Source organism: Aptenodytes patagonicus, chromosome Z (assembly GCF_965638725.1).
Source record: "Aptenodytes patagonicus chromosome Z, bAptPat1.pri.cur, whole genome shotgun sequence".
Taxonomy (NCBI): domain Eukaryota; kingdom Metazoa; phylum Chordata; class Aves; order Sphenisciformes; family Spheniscidae; genus Aptenodytes; species Aptenodytes patagonicus.
This window is the reverse complement of record NC_134982.1, coordinates 49,907,875-49,926,423: the sequence shown is the minus strand read 5'-3', so window position 1 is coordinate 49,926,423 and position 18,549 is coordinate 49,907,875.

Here is an 18,549-nt window from a genome sequence, read left to right as displayed (position 1 = left end):
TTCCTATTGAGCATTGTGTGCTACTGCCATCTGAAGACTCTAGATTTCTTGCTAACCAAACAGGAGGCCAGACTGTTGCCAGGTGTGGTCCAGTCTGAGTCCATATAAACTGCCAGGAGAGCATTTGGCAATTTGAATCTCACAACCTCCAACACTGCCTGCAGCTCTGAAGTTTACGCAGATTGAGGACATGCTGGACCAGACAATACTCTTCCATCTAGGACATAACTGCTTTGTACCCTGTTTTGGTAATACCTTTGTCATAAAAGGGGGACCCGTCTGTGTAGCAGATGGTAAAACCCTTTTTACAGCTTTCTTTTACGATTCACTGCATTTTGCAGACCAAGAGACTTTCTCTACCTTGGAGAAGGGCAAAGTGTGTACTTCTCCCTCCACCAGCAACCCATTTGGGGCTACAGATTCTTGGGGTGCAGTTTTGAAGCTGACACCATGATTTACTAAAGCTGGAGTCCACTGTGCAATTCTGGGGTTGCTAACCTGACTGTCCTTGATTTTACCTGACATTATCTTACAGAGGAGTGTGCAGTTTGCATAATCCCTTTGGACCTTCCAATTGTGTAATCCCAATGCTTCAGGCTCCATACCAGGGCAAGGCAAACCCTTTCACAAGGGCTGAACTGTTCACTTACACCCAGAAGTCTGGATGCATATGCAATGACCCTTGGTTTCCCTGCTTGAATTTGAGAAAGGGTGGCTCCCATGCTTTCAGGGGAACCAGCTAACTGAAAGTAAAAGGGAGGAGAAAGGTCTGGGTGGGCTAATGCAGTGGCCCTATGTAAATCGTTTAAGTTACGAGTGCTTCACTCTGTTCCTTTCCACACATCTATTTACATTTTTTCTTGAGTAGCCAATATAGAGGCTTGTGGTTTTTTGCAAAGGATTTGATAAAGTCTTGGGGAAAATTAATTAAGCCTAAAATTACCATAATGAGTGAGCATTGGTTGGGGCTGGCATTTTACAGTGTTTCCAATCTGAACATGCAGGGATGGACCCATTTTCATCCAAGGACATCCCTAAGTATTTGACTTAAGTTTTGAACTAACTGAGCCTTTTACCTACTGGGTTTAAGTCCTGTTTAAATTAGGAAGGGCAATACTTCTTCCATGAGTTCTTTTTTTTCTCTCCTTGGTGGGTGAGTGGATTAAAATGTCATCCACTTATGATCACATGCTTTCTGGACTCTCGTCACAATTTTTCTGGCATACGTGATGCATGCGTGTGATAAATACTGGGGGAACAGTGGTAATCTTGGGGGTGCAAGTGAAGGCAAAGTAAGTTCCCAGAAAGGAAAAAGCAAGTTTGTACCAGCAAGCTTGATTCAACTGTACAGAAAACAAGCATTTACCACATCTGTCACACTGTATCCACATGATCCCGGTGCAACCGCTGTCACAGCTTCCTTGTATTTGGCAATCACAAATGCTTCCGGGGTTGTACAGGCATTCAAAACTCTGTAGTCCACTATAAGTCTCCAGGTCTGATCTACTTTGCTCACAGGCCACAGGGGAGCATTACAGATAGACAGCATCTCTGTGAGAACACCTTCACTTACAAGATCATCATATCTGCTTCAATTCTACCACACTCGCTCTCGTTCTGTGCCCAAGCTTTCATGGATTTCCTGCCCAAGCATCATCAGTTGTGGTAGCAATGGGTCTGGTACCTTGAGTGCAGCCCAGCTATGCACAGCAGAAATGGCTGAGGGTCCTCCCTCAAAATACCATAAATTTCTTTTCGCCAAATCCACTGTAGGACAATTTTCCTTTAGAAATGGTATACCTAAACTTTCTTCTTCTGGGCTCTTGCTAACTGTGCTATGCATTAATCCCTTTAATTTCCCTAGTTGTAAGGGGATGTTTTTCCAAACTGGGGCATGCTGGTGGGCTCCACCCTAACTACTTAAAGTGACCTGCACTTGAGTTTTTCTGCTTGAGTTTACTATAGACGTCTCAAGAATGTTCATGGATGCTCCTGTGTCTGTTAATAATTGGGCAATTTTTTCTGAGTTGCCACTGACCGTTTTGACTGAGGCTCATCCCCAAGAATCCACTGGCAAAGGTGCCAGGATCTGTGGTGCCAGCCCGCAGGAACCTGGGCCTCCCTAGCAGAACCTACAGACCTTGTCTAGGACTCGCTGTCAAGTTGGCCAAACTCACTTTACAGACCTTGATACCCATTCACTGGCGGGACATGGAAGTTGCTGTAGTCCCTGCTTCTCTCTTTTTAGTTCTATTCATAGACCCTCCATAAAAGTATCAGTAGATTTGATTATGGTAGATTGTCATATCTTCTCCAAGATCATTTAGTTCCTTCCAGAATTGATTTCTGAATGGATCTTGTGTGAGTTCAGGAGATTTTGGGCAGGAATTATGAGTAGGCAGTGAGTTGAATTGCACCTTTGGATGGCCTTGTTTTTCTTTATCCCAAGTGGCTTTGATTAGAACGTAGTCACCTCTGGCTAAAGGTTAGATTACTCCATGAAGAAACACTGAAATTTGGGGTTTGTAAGGTTTTCTGCCCTTCTGACTGAGGCAGAGCGAGGGCCATGATTAGATAAATCACAGCTTGAATGGGCTTACAGGGGTTCTTCCCTTGCAACTGATGTGGCCTCCTGATGGTCCCAGCATCCAGCAATAGTGCAGTCACTCTCAAATGAGTATTAAAACTCTTCCCTGGGAAAAATGGGGCTAAAACCTCTTATCCACCTGTTAAAAGTTTGTGTCTGGATTGGCTAAAATGCTTAAACCTTCCCTAAACATATGTGCGGCTGTATTAGAGAGACTTCCATGAGCCAGCTGGGTTACCTTTTCTCCATTTAAGTGTGGATGCATGCTCCACACTCGAGTGCACCAGTCAGTTAGAGTATTTCTATGTAAAGGACCTAACTGGTCTACAATGGACACAGCCTCATGGGGCTTCTGTTGGACTGTTTCCCTTCTTCCTGAATACTTGTTCCTCTGTTTCCTGTTCTTTCAACCTTTCAGGTTACTATAGGGTTAATGGGGTGGAGTCTCTCCAGCTTGGGCCTGGAAGGAACTCCTGGCAGTGTGTATTTGGGAGAGGGTTCCCAAGTTTCAGAACAAATTCTTGGGCAAGAAGGTTTAGGGGATAGGAAAATAACAGGAATTTCTTCTGCCCTCACAACAGCTATTAAGCCTTCATGCAAATAAATGTTTTCTGTTAGATCACCAGTGATTGCGTTGCACTGATGCATTGATTGGATGACTTCACTTTGCTCTGCTAGAAACTGAGCTGCTGTTCTAGCTTTTTCTAGATCATTTTCTAAACCCTCCTGTTTCTAGTCTTGAAATTTTACAATGTCTAACTCTCTTTGTTTAGTTTGTGAACAAGATCTAAGACCTTTGTCTCTTCTCATTAAGGTAGTACTTTGTTCTGTTAATTTGGGAATTTCATCCTCCTTCAGTTTCTGAATTTCTTTTTCTAAGTTCTTTACCTCCTCAGATTTTTCTTTTGGGAGATCCCATGCATGATATAAGGCATACAACAGTGCACAAATGGCACAAGCTTTGTTTTTAGTGCCTTTCAATTTTGCCGATTTTCAATGACTAGTGTATGCTTCTCAGACAGCAGAGATGGGATCTGTTGCTTTAAAACAGCCAATGCTCTAAGGGTATTTCCTGTGTTTAGTCACAGGCTTATAGAGGTTGACAACATCCTTTTCCTCCTTAACATATTTTTTAGCACGACCTGCATGGTCTGTTTTATCTAGTGCACTTCCCATGCTGCCTTTACACAAACACTATCAAGAATTTTGTTCCTCCAACAGGCTAAATTGCAAGCCCGTTACAATTACATTGTTTTCTGTAAGAACCAATTCCAGATACACTCTTTTTCAGAGTTCAGTTGCTTCTGAGCATCCAGAGGGCCAGACCAAAATGTGCACTGCCGGTAACTGCAGTTACCACCCTCACTCACAAGCCTTCCAGTTTTACCGCAGGGCTTGTCTCTCAGTTTATGGGCCACAAAACAAAAATGGGATGTGGCTGCTTCTTGAATGAAACATCATTTGAGTCCAACCAGGTGTTTTCTTGGAGACCGTTCCTGAAGTCATCAGACCAAATGTGAAATCAACAAAGAGTAATTTCTGGAGGGATATCTGTACCCAGGAGCAAGGACTGTATTCAGACTGTATACACACACTACTTACAGTATAGTTCCTTTATGCTGTTAGGGGGAGGGCAATTTAAAAGGGGAACTTTAACTACTGTTAATCCTGGGCTGTATCAGGTTAGTTGTAGATACCTTCTTTTCCTGGGAACAAAGGGAGGTTCCAGAGATCCATTACCTTGGAAAACCCTCCCAGAGCAGGATCATCAAGTGCTAACAACTTTTTCAAGAGCTAAGCACTCTTCCTAGTTCTCTGTGGGTACTGGGAACTGTCCATAGAAGGAGACTGCATTTTCATGCCTGGATGGAGAAATGCATGATCGTGCATTCCCATCCCATGCCCATCACAGGTGTGATGATCCCTGAGCTGGCATGGGAGAGTGTCCACTTGATTGAGAAGCATTTGAGGTTGGCTGCCCATCAAGCCCATTTGTTCTTTCTTCTGAATTGCTAACAGCTCCTGCCTGACTCACCCTTAGGCATGGCAGGGCAAACCTAACTGTTTAACCCTTGCAGCTTTGGATCTGACTGTGTGAGTCAGTGGATTGCCTGAGTGCAAGCTTGGAGCTCTGCATTACACTACCCCCAAATGATGGTCATTCAAGTTATCTGAGGAAGTGTAGGTGGTTGTGTTAGTACAGAGAAGCCCAAGACTGCAGCTGCTTGACAGCTAACTAGCATTCCATGTGACTAGGCAAAGCGTTTGTAAGTAATAGAGGCCCTCAGATATTGACAGAAGCAAAATAAAAGATTGCATTTTGTGCTACATTGTCGTCTTTATGGAAGAGAGCCAGCATTATTTCTTGGGATGGAGGAGGAGGAGTTCCTTCAAAATCGTGTCCTTCTTGTCATCTATGGAACAGGGAAAAAAAAAGAGGGTGGGGGAACACTTTAAGAATCCCAGCTGAACAAAAGCACTGGTTACAAGTTCTTTAGACAGTCTTGCTGGACTTGGTGGACTGTCCTTGGTGCTCCTAGTTTTTAGCTTCCGTTAGACTGGCAAGCCTTCCAGTAGAGCTTGGCAAGTATAGTGTGATACGATGTTGTCCCACAAGCGATCCTTGCAGGTGTGGGGCGGCAAGTCTTTCCAGTCTTGAATTGAGTTGGTGGTCGTGATCTCCCCCTGCCGCCTTTACCTTTCTCCTAGTTACTGCAGTTTTTTTGCTGACTTCTTGTTTCTTTGGCAATCATCTAGCCTCCGACACCTTCTAGGGCAGGATGTTCCCCTTTTATTAGCCTTTTAGTTCTTCTTCAAGGTCATAGTCGTTGTAAGGCATGCATTGTTTATACAAGGTGATCAGGCTAGTACAGTGAAGACTGCAGTCTAGGTATTAACCCAAACACATGGCTACATTTCCCCCCTTTGAGACTATAAAAGAGGAACTTCACTGTAGTTTCTCTTATATTAGTCTCATCCTCTCATAACTTTGTCTCCCTATTATAGAACAACATTTCCAAAACTAGTGTTATTACGTAGATATATACAAAAGCTAATAAGGCAATTATTATAATGCTTAACTTTTTTATCCATAAACTCAGATCAGGGAACCAGGAAGTCAACCATTTAAATGTTTCTTCAAATCTGTAAGATGTGTCATCCCTTTATATCTCATAGAGTGTTTTAGTCTGTTTCCAGATCTCTTTTAAATCTGTAGAAATCCTACCATTCTGGTCTACATATACACAACAACTTGTGTTTGAAACTGTGCACACTCCTCCTTAGGAGGTTAGCATCATATCTAGACCCATTCTGTTCTGTAAAGTGATTTTAGCCAATTCACTGTTACTCTGTACATGTTTTACAAATATCGGGAAAGAGAAATTGAGGGGTATTCCTATTAAAGGAACACCTTTCTTAAAATGCTCAGGGAAATTAGTACAGATCCAACAATTAGACTTGTTCGCCATTTGTGCTGTTTTTTACATCAAAGTAAAATGCCAGTTCTGGTCCCATGGATTTCCTGGTTCCCCATAAGACACTTTAGCATTTCTTAATTTCGTCCATAGGCAACAGAGGAGTATCACCCCCCTTAGCTCCTTCATTTCTTTTCCTAAAGAGATCTGTATACCTACACAAATACACTAGCAAAGTTATGAAAACAATTATCAAAATGCCATACAAAGATATTAAGCTTTATATACAGTCTAGCTCAATATATGACCTTTCAGAGTCCCAGCTACAGTTTATTGGGATCGAGAGAGCTTCAGCTTCAGTGGTCCCATTTCTTCAGGGATCCATTCCTTCTGCGGAGCTTTCTTCACGCAGGTATAGTGTATCCATGAATCTATACCCTTCACTTTCACAGCGGTATAAGTGATAAGTAGCACCAGGTAAGGTCCTTTCCACTTTTCTTTCAAAGGCTCATCCTTCCAGGTGCAGATGTAAACTTCATCTCCAGGTTGAAATTCATGCACTGGTGAATCTAAAGGCAAAGGAGCTCACTGGTTAAGGTACCTGTGCAAGGAAGACAAAGTTTGCGACAAGGATAATAAATAATTGACCAGCATTCCCTCTCCTTTCATGTGCATTTGGTCCTCTTTTCCTGTCATCGAATTTACAGGATATGGTTTTCCATGCAGTATTTCAAAAGGACTCACTTTTCACCTGAATTCTCATTGATGTTATAGGTAAGACATCTACCCACTTCATTTGCATTTCCTGACATAGCTTCAAGATCTGTCTCTTTAGGGTCTGATTCATCCTTTCTACCTTCCTGCTTGACTGTGGCCTCCAAGGGGTATGTAAATCCCATTGTATTTGTAAAAACTTAGAGACCCCTCGAACTATTTCTGCTACAAAGTGAGGTCCATTGTCTGATGACATCCCTTCAGGGATGCCGAATCTCGGAATCACCTCTTTGAGCAGAATTCTAACCACTTCCCTGGATTTGTTGGTACAGCATGGGACGGTTTCAGGCCACCCAGAAAAAGTATCAATTAACACTAAGAGATATTTAAACTGGTTACATTTTGGTAACTTAGAGAAATGTATTTTCCAGTATTCCCGCGGGGTTTGACCCTGTCTCACTTCCCCAAGAGGAGGTTCCCATTGAACTTTTCATGGTGGAATCAACGCTCCAATCAATTATTCCTTTTCGGCAACCCTTTTAGCCGTTTAGTCTGTCTTTCTATTTCCTTTGATAACCTAGGTTTGTCCTTTCTGGTGGGCTTTGCAGTGTACAATTGCAACTTCTTTTGGTCCCAGAACAGCTTGCAGCAGTTTTAAAATCTCTGGTCCATACTTGATAGGGGTTCCCTGAGAGGATGGCAGTCCACGCTCTTTCCAAATGGCTCCATGTGCCTGGACCACTCCAAACGCATATTTGGAATCTGTGTGTATGTTTACTCTTTTATCTTTGGATAGTTCTAAAGCTCAAGTAATGGCTATGCTTTCTGCTTTCCGAGTGGAGGTATTGGGTGGCAATGCTCGTGCTTCATCTTCCTCTTGTAGAGTTACCACGGCATATCCAGCTTTTCGTTCTTCATTTACCATTTCACCATCTGTGAAAGGTTCAACTTCTGGATCGCTTAATGGTACATTTTTCAAAACGGGTCTGCTGGAATATACCTTTACAATAACATGTAAGTAATTGTGTTATAGCTCTCCCTTCTCGTCTTTCGGCACTAAAGAGGAAGGATTTAAGGTTGAAGACGTTTTTAAAGTGATATCATCTTGTTCGATCAGCACCGCCTGATATTGGGCTAGCCTGCTAGGAGAGATCCAGTGGTGCCCCTTTTGTTCAAGTACAGCCATCACTGCACATGGTACAAAAACTATGATAGGCTGCCCCAAGGTTAATTTCCAGGCTTCTTTAACTAGCAGCACCACTGCAGCTACAGCTCTCAAACATGCAGGCCATCCTTTGCTTGCTTCATCTAACTGTTTGGAGAAGTAAGCTACTGGTCTTGTCCAGTCTCCCAGAGTCTGGGTCAGAACTCCTGACGCTACATGTTGCCTTTCATGCACGTAGAGCGTAAATGGTTTTGTCAGGTCTGGCAACCCCAAAGCGGGGGCCCTCATTAATTCAGTTTTCATGGTATCAAATCCTTTCTGGCATTCTGGGGTCCATTCCAAATTTTCCCCAGGTCCTTTAATAGCAGCATATAATGGTTGGCAATTAAACTGAAGTTTGGTATCCGAAGTCTGCACCACCCTGCCATTCCCAGGAATCCTCGCAGTTCTTTCTTAGACTATGGAGGAGCTATTCGACAAATAGCTTCCTTTTGTTCCATGCCCAGTTCCCTTTTTCCCAGAGATATTTCAAATCCCGGGTAAATTACGGTTGTCTGCACAACTTGGGCCTTTTTCTGGGATACTCGGTACCCAGCCAATCCTAAGAAATTCAACAAACCTATGGTCGCGATTTTGCATTCCTGCTCAGTCTTCACCTCCAATAGTATATCATCTACATATTGTAACAGGGTAGTGGAAGGATTCCTACCTTGCCATTCTTCCAATTCTTTGGCAAGTATGTTACCAAACAGGGTTGGGCCGTTCTTGAACCCTTGCGGTAGTACAGTCCAGCAGAGCTGTGTCTTCCTTCTGGTGGTGGGACTCTCCCATTCAAAGGTGAAAGTCTTCTGGCTCTCCTCTTCCAGGGGAATGCAGAAGAAGGCATCCTTTAAATCTAACACTGTAAAATACATTGTCTTCAGGTATTGCAGACAACAAGGTATAGGGATTTGGTACAACTGGATATACATCAACTATGTTTTTATTAATTTCTCCTAAGTCTTGTACCAATCGATACTCTTGATTTGAGGTTTATTAACTGGTAAGATGGAGTATTGTACTCTGATTGGCACTCCTGCAACAATCCATACTGCATAAAAGTATTAATCAACGATTCTAAGCCCACTCTAACCTCTAATTTCATAGGATATTGTCTTTTTCATACCAGTTGAGCTCCCAATTTTAATTTGACCTTTACCAGAACAGCGTTCTTGGCTCGTCCAGGTTTCCTGGAAGCCCATACCAGGGGTATTATAGCACTCAAAATTTCCTCTGAGATTCTGGTCTCTTCGTGTTTCTTTTCAGTCAATAGACACAGCTGACTTCTTCATTCTGTCTCCTTGGGCAAGTGTAACTGAGTGGACTTATCAGAGAATGTTAACGGTGCTTTCACTTTACACACTTTACACACTTTCACTTTTACAATAGATCACATCCCAGCAATGGGAGGGGGCATTCTGGCATATACAGAAATTAGTGAGTCAGTGTAATGTTTCTAATTGTGCATTCCATAGGTTTTAAAAATGGCCTAAGAGCTCGCTTTCTCGACAATTGGCACATACATTTTACTTAAGGGCCCTTTAGAACTAGTTATCTGCTAAGAAATCTATAACCTCGTTCCCCAGGTTATGGGAAGCAGGGGATCGACTGGGGAAATCTTTATATTCTCCCCTGGTCTCTTCATTGAGTATCAGATGTACCTAACATGATCCAATTAGCATCTGATTCTTGCCCCCCTTCTGAGGATTCAGCAAATGATTTTCTTCTCTGTGGGCATTCAGATTTCCAGTGTTCTTCCTTTCTACAATAAGCACACTGATTAGTATCCAAAGGAGTATGGTTTGAGGAATTAACTCCCTGCCCCACTCCGCTCCATCCACCTTTTCCCTTATCTCTATTATTATAAACCTTGTGTACTATTTCTATCAACTGTGATACAGACATTCCTCCAGCTCCATCTACCCGTTGCAGTTTCTTTGTAATGTTGGGGGCTGATTGTCTGCACATCCTCAGCCTCCCCACTGTCCTCAATGCATTTCTTTTTACGTTCTTTGCAACAACCCTTTTTCTTTCCTTTCCCATTTACACTTTCTGCTAATACATACATCCCATCAGCATCTTCCATTAACAATCTACTTGGTTTTTTTTTTAATGAGTTTCATGATCAGGCCTCAAAACAAAAAACATTGACGTACGCAACCTCATCCCATTTATCCATCCTTCCACAAAACAGCATTAACTGCAAAATAGTGTTATAATTCAATGATCCATTCTCTGGCCATTTTTCTCCATCGTCCAGTTCATACATCGGTCACCATTGGGCACAATAAGATTTTAATTTATCTTTCTTTAGAGGATCCCCTCTAAACCTTCTCCAGTTTTTCAGGATGCATCCTAAGGGAGTACACAGGGGTACTTTGGTAGAGGCAGCCGCACCCATATTATCAGACTCTGACCCCCTGCTGGAATAGGATTCCTCTGAGCTCTTACTGTGGGCCTGTCTTGGTGTGTCTTATGTAGAACAAATTCGAGCCACTCGGTTTACCAGATTCTGCCCCCCCGTCGGAATAGGAATCCCTTTTTAAGCTCCTGCTGCGGGCCTTTCTTGGTGCGTCTTATGCAGAGCAATTCCAAGTCATTTCAAAAGAGGCTACTTACCTCCGCAGCCCCTTGCCTCCTTTTAAATATCTCATATTGGCATTGCACCATTGAGTTGCCCGTCGTCCGTCTGCAGAGAGGAACCGGTGGATTCCCCGATCAAAAGGTCGGTGCACGCTGGAGTCCTTCCCAGTCCTGTCTCTCTTACAGAGCAGCAGGACAATCCGGGCAAGGCTTAAAATAGCGGTCCCATCTTGGTCACCAGAAACTGTTGTTCCAGAAGCGGGGTCTGGTACCTGGTGTGCAATAAGCCAATCTTACACACAGAACCGAGATATTTATTTATCTCATGTTTGCACAAAGATGGGTGCTAGGTGGTAATTCCACAAAACTAGGTAGCACACCACACAAAAGAACTACAACATATTTATATTGTTACATGATTAGCAAAAAACCACCTAAGTTCATGCTCATTGGTTAGTTATGTTCAAATTAGCCTCTCTTGCCATGTAAATTAGCACGCATGCTCCTTGCAGGTGTGGAGGGGCAAGTCTTTCCAGTCTTGAATCGAGTTGGTGGTCGCGATCTCCCCCTGCCGCCTTTACCTTTCCCCTAGTTACCACAGTTTTTTTGCTGACTTCTTGTTTCTTTGGCAATCATCTAGCCTCCATCTAGCCTGCCCTTTTAGGGCAGGATGTTCCCCTTTTATCAGTCTTCTAGTTCTTCTTCAAGGGCATAGTCATTGTAAGGCATGCATTGTTTATACAAGGTAATCAGGCTAGTACAATGAAGACTACAGTCTAGGTATTAACCCAAACATATGGCTACAATGATAGGACTTTTTCTGTTACAACATCGTAAGACAAACTTGAATGCACGAAGACAGCCATGAAACACTCTTCATTTGGCTTCCTATACCTTAAGACTCGAGAAGAGTTTGACTGGAGGCCATCATATTGTGAAATCAAAATGCAACTTTAATTAATAATATCCTGCAAACTGTCTTTTAACTTACCAATGTTTAAAAAAAAAGAGTGCCATACATAAAATTCCTAGAATTTTGGAATGCTTTAAATGCTATCTAGTTTTTCTGGGAACAGAATGGCTGAACTCTTCCACAAGCTTTGAAGACTGTGGGGATTCTTTGCGGGGGAACAGGTTCCCTCCAGTTCCAAAAAACTTAACTTTTCTGACATCCTCCCAGCCTAAGAAGAATTAGCCTTAACTACTGATGAGTCAGAGCCCTCTTGACTTGATGGTAGAATCAAGAACCCTCAGAATCCAAGTGGGAAGATCTTTACTTGATCTGAATTTGAAGGAGAAATGACATCTTGCCTCTGAGCCTGATTTTCAACAAACATCTTTAAATGTTGGGATCAATCAGGCAGTTCTGCTTTAACTTTGCTTTAAGGGAATAATTAAGGGGACTTTATTACTTTATTAAAGGGTAACTTTAATTGGCTTCCTGGCCAATTTGTCTTTTCCAAGCAAGTTGCTATAAAGCTGATATAGAAATTATTTAAAATTAAGAGAAATAGGCCTTCTTCCAATGTGTTTGCTGAATGATGTTTACAACATTTATGAAATGTCATGCCTACAGGAACCAAACATCTGTCTTTTAACAATTTCAGTAAAACAGCAATAAGTTTCAAATTTAGATGATCTACACTAAAATTTGCCTTTTTTTAAGTGAATCCTTGCATACATCAGGAAGTGGTGAATAAAGCTCAGCTTTTAAGGGAAATGCTCCAACTACTAGTGAACTAAAACTCAAGATCTGTCAGATATTTCTACCTTCTGCTTGCAGAGTGACTTCTGATCCACGTATTTAACTTCTAGGAGCCAGCTTACAATGAATCTGCTTAGAATTGAAACATATATAAAATGTAAATGAAAAAACCTGTGTTTAAAATAAATTAAACCAGTACTTCAATTTGAGCAAAATCCAAAAACTAACTGAGGTTTTAGAGGTTTGATGGGGAAGTTTTTGTGGCAAAATTAATTATTTTTTTCATAGCTCGGTCTCAATTCATTATTAGATTTTTCTTCGTATCAACAAAAGTCTTTGTTTTTCCCAGTGTAGTTACATCCCTTTTGTAAGTAAATGATCTATTACTATGTGTCAAGGACTGATAAACTACTGAATAAATGTGCTTGGAGAGAAGAGTCACAGATATTAACCCGACATTCCTTTAAACAGATACAACTTTCTGTCATGTAAGATGAGACCCTTCTTCACAGACTTGCTTTGGTCACAGCAAGAGAGAATACCAAATGAATCATACTACTATTGCAGAAATTTAAACCCTTCTCCTCCTGCTCTTTGTATCTTCCCTCCTCCCTTAGACACACACACGCATGCACGCACGAACGCACACATGCAGTAGTCCTCAGCCTTTTGGTGGACAAAGTATAGCATTTTTTTCCCCTGATAATTTCCTTGTAGGTAGAGGAAATCTCTGTGACAGACAAGGAAGATACATACTCGAAAATACACCTTTTCTTCATTATTTCCTTTATATGGACTTTGAAACTTAAGCAGCTTGATGAGCAGCTTAATTTGCAAATATATGACATTCATTTCCATCCTGAGGATTTTTGCTTTAAAGGAGGTACAGAAGCATATGAGACATGTGCTGTCTGTGTAACGTGATTTAAAGCTTTCCAGGGGAACCAAAGAATAACATAAAAAAGTACACAGCAGAGGAAAAAACCCACTGCGAGAAATCTTGGAAAAAAAAGCATGGCACCCCAACTTAATAGCTTTAATAATAGCTATTAATAGCTTTATTAATAGCTTTCGAAGAAGACAGGAAAGCTCTGTTCCTTCAAAGATTTAGTACTGAGAGGAGAGAAAAAAATATGAAATACTGATCAATTTTTTAAGGAAACCAGTTTTATTCCTGTACAAGTTGGAAAATACGATGTAGATAATCTGTGTGATTTTGCTTCCAGTAATGTTGGATTAACTAGCAAACATTATGGACTATTTTAAAGTTATATAATGAGCATAATGCCTCATTCTGTTTCAATTTTCCATAGTATTTACATAACTTTTACTTCGTATTTATTATTTCATTTGTTGTTCATTCACTTTGTAATATCTTCATTACTTTTTTTGCTTTAATTACACTCATGTCACTTTTAGTTTAGATGCATTTGCTAGTTCTTACGCATGGGTTGTGTAAAGAGAAAATTAAGCTTTACTCCATTCTGTGTTGATACTGAAGATGGCGTATGTACATAACTTGGTAGAATGATTTACTGTATTTTAGTGGTCTCAGCTGTGATGGTCTAAGGATAGGCTGATTTGATAGTGATATTTATCCAGTAGCTTCTAGTAGGATGATGAACATAAAAAGAAGTAGCAACCTGTAGACTACTAGGTGCACTTAAACTCACACATTAACACATCCACCTTCATAAAACCGGCAATCGTCTAAAACATATGCTTGCATAAAAGCCCCAATTACTTTATACACAGCTGCACTCGCAACACAGCCTTAAAAGGAATTAATGAAATAAGGGCAACACAAGGAAAATATTGTTTGAGAGGCTCAGCACTGCAAGAAAAAGAAAAAAAAAACCCTATATAGAATTAATACAATATGAAGTGATAACTCATACAGTTATTTTATACCACTCTGTTTTGAAAATTCTGTATGAATTCATTAAATGTATTTAAAGAAGGTTTGGATGTTGCATAAACCCCATTGCCCCACAGCCCAATGAGACTCATCAGGGCCAGGCTTCCAGGAGACCATACAACAAATGGAATGAGATTGCACCAGAACAATGGATAAAAGACTTACCTACAGATCTTCACAACCATTTCAATAGGTGCCTTCCACAGCTGAACCATCAAAATATAGGAATGCTATATATGTACTTAGCAGAATGTGATATACTCCATTTCATCCATCATATGTCTTCGTGGAAACAGTGTGGGTTAAACTGAAAAAACACTGCTCATCAGCATTGAACCAGTCAATGGAGGATGGAGACACCTACTTAATAGTAGTGTGTTTTTCACAAAATAACTATCCTTTGTGCCTTAGTCTTTTTGTTCTGGGGAGATTAAAAAAAAAACCTTCAAAAACAAATTTGGGAGCAAACATTCACACAAGGGGACTAAAAATCCCTAACTAAATTTAATAAAAATACTGAATTTTGACATGTTTCTATATGCATGATGTAAAATTTCACTGCAGATATTCTCTACTAGCACTCACTTCTACTCTATGACTTACTAACATTTGCCAGACCCTTGGTGCAGAGTATTGTTTTTTCTCTAGTTTATGTTGATTAGTACAATTCAGTTAAATTTAGAGTAAATGTTCTTCGCTTGACATGTGCTATTTCTGTTTGATTTCTCAAAATAACTTAAAAGTTCATCTGGTTTGGTTTCTCCTCCAACTCCCTGTTATGTTGGTAGATGCAATAACAGAAATTACTATGTATATAAATACCTGTTGGCTTTACTGTGACTGAATATTCTTGTGGGCCTAAGTGCCTAGATGAAGACTGTTAAGGCTTTCCCATGCTTCTTGTGCCAGACTTAACTAGACTACCACACATATTGACTATTCACGTAATGAAATTCTGTAATCTACAGTCTAAAAATAAGTCTTTTCAGTCTGTTTATATTTAATAACGCTATTGGAGTAGTCGGCCTGAGCACTCCTCCATAGTCTGGAGCCAGCACATAGCAGCCAGACAACATGTATTTCTAATATACAGTTAATATGCAGTATAAAGATCACATTGTAAATCTTGATATGAATTAAGAGAGCTCATTAACTTACAGACATTCTCAGCAGCTGTATGTTAAATCTTTTCCTTCTTTTGTAACTTGAAGGAGCAACATATCTAGCATTTAGGTTTCAATTCAAGAAAGCAGATTGTTAACGTTCACCCCAACCTCCAAGTGATAGTATTTAGTGATCATTATCATTGCAGATCAACAGTTTCTTCCATTCCTTTCTGCAGGTTACCTTTGCCTTTTAAACATCTTGAACGTTTCCATGTACTGTATGTTTTTAAAATAAAAATCCACATGAACATCTCACAGGTAAGTGGATGGCTCTAAAATGCATTTTCTCACAGTCTTCCATGAACATATATTTTTGGCCTGTACTGAACAATGATCGACAAGATCACTGTCCTGTTTCAGTTCTAGCATAGAGCTTTGTAATCTGGGCACACATCTCATGACACAGAGTTGATTAGTTTACTCTTCTATACTCTTTTCTACACCCTGCAGACCCTATAATACAGATGGTTACAAAACAATCTTTTGTGTTTTAAACAAACCTGAAGGATTTTAATTCAAGTGTTTCATTGAGGAAAACATATTCCTGTCTAAGCAGAACTAGACTTTCACTTTGATTTTTTGTGAAAGTTTTATTTTACCTCTCCTCTACAGTGATAAAAAAATATATAATCTGAAATCAGGTGATCATTGGGAAAAATAAACAATATCGCATGGAAATTAAATTCATATTGAAAAATATAGGAAAGTTGCCTCAAACAGTTCTGGCTTGACTTTTTAATGAATCAGATGAATCTGAAATAAGCTAGCCAGCCTCCCAGCAAAGATACTGCAGAAAGAAAACGGTTTGAAAAATACTGAGGCAAATTGTTCCTATTAATTTTTGATCTGGAGTGGGTTTGTTTTCATTAGGAAAGCAAAATAAATTACAAGTTCCTGCTGTTAGGAGATGTTTTGAATGAACCCACAAAAAAAGCTTACCGTGCAGTGAAGCCTTAACTGCTTGCAGAAATCATCAGTCTTTGCAACATGATAGCATCTGAATATCTTGGGGTTTAAGACATAATTGTTGTATACTGTAGCAAGAGTGAGGAAGGTGATCCTTTCTGCCTGTGGTTCCAGAGAATCCAAAGGTGTCTTTTCCATCAGGTAGGTAGAAAATAAATCTTTCTCTCTTGTGTAGACAGCTAATGAATCAGAGGAGACAAGTAACATGGACTGGCCAAGTAGCAACATCAACATGCACTCTGAGTGGGAGGAGGGAATGCCAAATGGGGATTTAGGTTGCAGCTGCATGTTCACCAGTAGTGAGGCTTAAGCTATTGCTACCTCCCTCTTTGCAGGTTGGGCTCACCATCTCACCACCTCATACACAGTATTTGCACAGTGGTTTGTGAATAATGTTAGGACTGCTGTAGGTTACACACAGATGTGCGTGCATGCATGCATGCATACCTATATACTGGAGAAGTTTGAGGCCAGCAACTGCATGAACTAGCACCACTGCTGAAAAGTCAGTGAAAAGAGACAAATAACTCTTTGTTTAGCTAGACGTAGAGAAATGTAATAGAAAGGTTTAGGTTGGTATTAATGGGAGTGTCTGGGTGTGGAAGCACCAGGGCAACAAACAGCAGCAGAGGAGATGCAGGCATGGAATGCGTTGGTGACATCTAGGTTAGGAGATCATCAAGATCTCATGAAGCGCGTCTTTGCCAGGCAGCCAGATTGAGAATCAAAGGACAATCAGTAAATCCTGATGATTCAGAGAGGTGGGACAGGATGAAGGGACTTGTCATTATCATCTCCTAAGAGGGAAAAAAAAGGTATGTCGAAAATCAGCATTTCACCAGTAACCTAAAAAGGGACCTAGGAGAAGTGTTGAGGATCAAGAGTCTACGTACCTTGTCCTCTGCATCATCGAGGAAGTCTGAATGCTGGAAAGACACCTGGCTACACACTTGGTGGCACTTGATGCTTCACAAACCTTTTGGACACACACTTCTTGGTGCTTGTGAGTATGTGGATATGACAGTGTGAAAGGTGACAGGGTGAAATCAATTTTATTGTAAAATAAAACCACCTTTCCTTCCTATAAGGTCTCATTTTGAACTTTGCTGCCAATATTGCAATATTATTTCCTATAGAGAGATCTATGTAGCAAAGGGAACGTTGAAAACTGAAAGAACGTAAGAGGGAATGAGGCTATAAGTAAATAAATTGGGGGCCTCTTTTATGAGGATGTCTGTTACTTGCTTGACTGGAACACAGCTCTCTTAAGGCTCCTCCATTGAGTCTGAATTGCGAAAGCACTTGTGAAAGTGCTATTGAAACACAAATGCATATTCTGGCTTGATGATTAATAAAACTTGTCTAAGCAACAACAGTGTTAAAAAGGGGGTGCTGACTGAGCACAAAAGGGATGTTGTGGTTAAAGCCTCTCATTTCACCAGAGACAGAGGCAGATCTGTCCAGCCACAAGATATCTATGTACTTTAGATAAGGCCTGTGATGAGTTGTCAAATTCTTTATATCAATGTATGCCTATTGCAGTGTAACCAGCTTCTTGAAAACTCACTTTAGCTGATCATAATGGAAATGCAAAATATGTGTGAACAACTATATTACGAAGAGTCACTTTTGGCAGGTGAGGTAAAATCAACATCATTTACAGAGAGCCTATTATTTTCCTTCACAAGTGTGGTCTCTTTTTGCCATCTGTATATGCATGATTTTAATTACGTGATATCTAAGCTTGTGCTTTACACCCCAGTAAGCAGTTTTGTTCAAGGTGGATGGGCATGCTGTAGTTTCAACCAGCCAAATGCTTCTCAGAGGTGCACAGCAAAAGGACAGGAGGCAGCAGTCATAAATTACAGCAGTGAAAATCCTGGCTGGATATAAAGAACAACTCGCTCCTCGTGCAAGGGGTCAGGCCCTGGAACGAGTTGCCCAGAGACACTGGAATTTCCATCTTCAGAGGTTGTCAAAACTCGGCTGGACAAGTCCCTGAACAACCCCATCTAACTCTGGAGTTAGCTCTGCTTTGAGCAGATAATTGGTCTATGTGACCTTCAGAGGTCCCTTCCAACCTAATTTTTTCTACGATCCTGTTAAGAAAATCCTAGTTCTTTAATGTCTTCATCCTGCTTCAGGGCTGAGCATCCTTCTCTGTGGAGGCAATTCAGAGCTTTCCTACTTTTGAAAACTGCTCATATAAATGTATGAGACAGAAACACTATTTCCCTATAAATCAAGAAATATCGGGGAAACGTCACCCTACAATTTTCTAGTAAAGTCA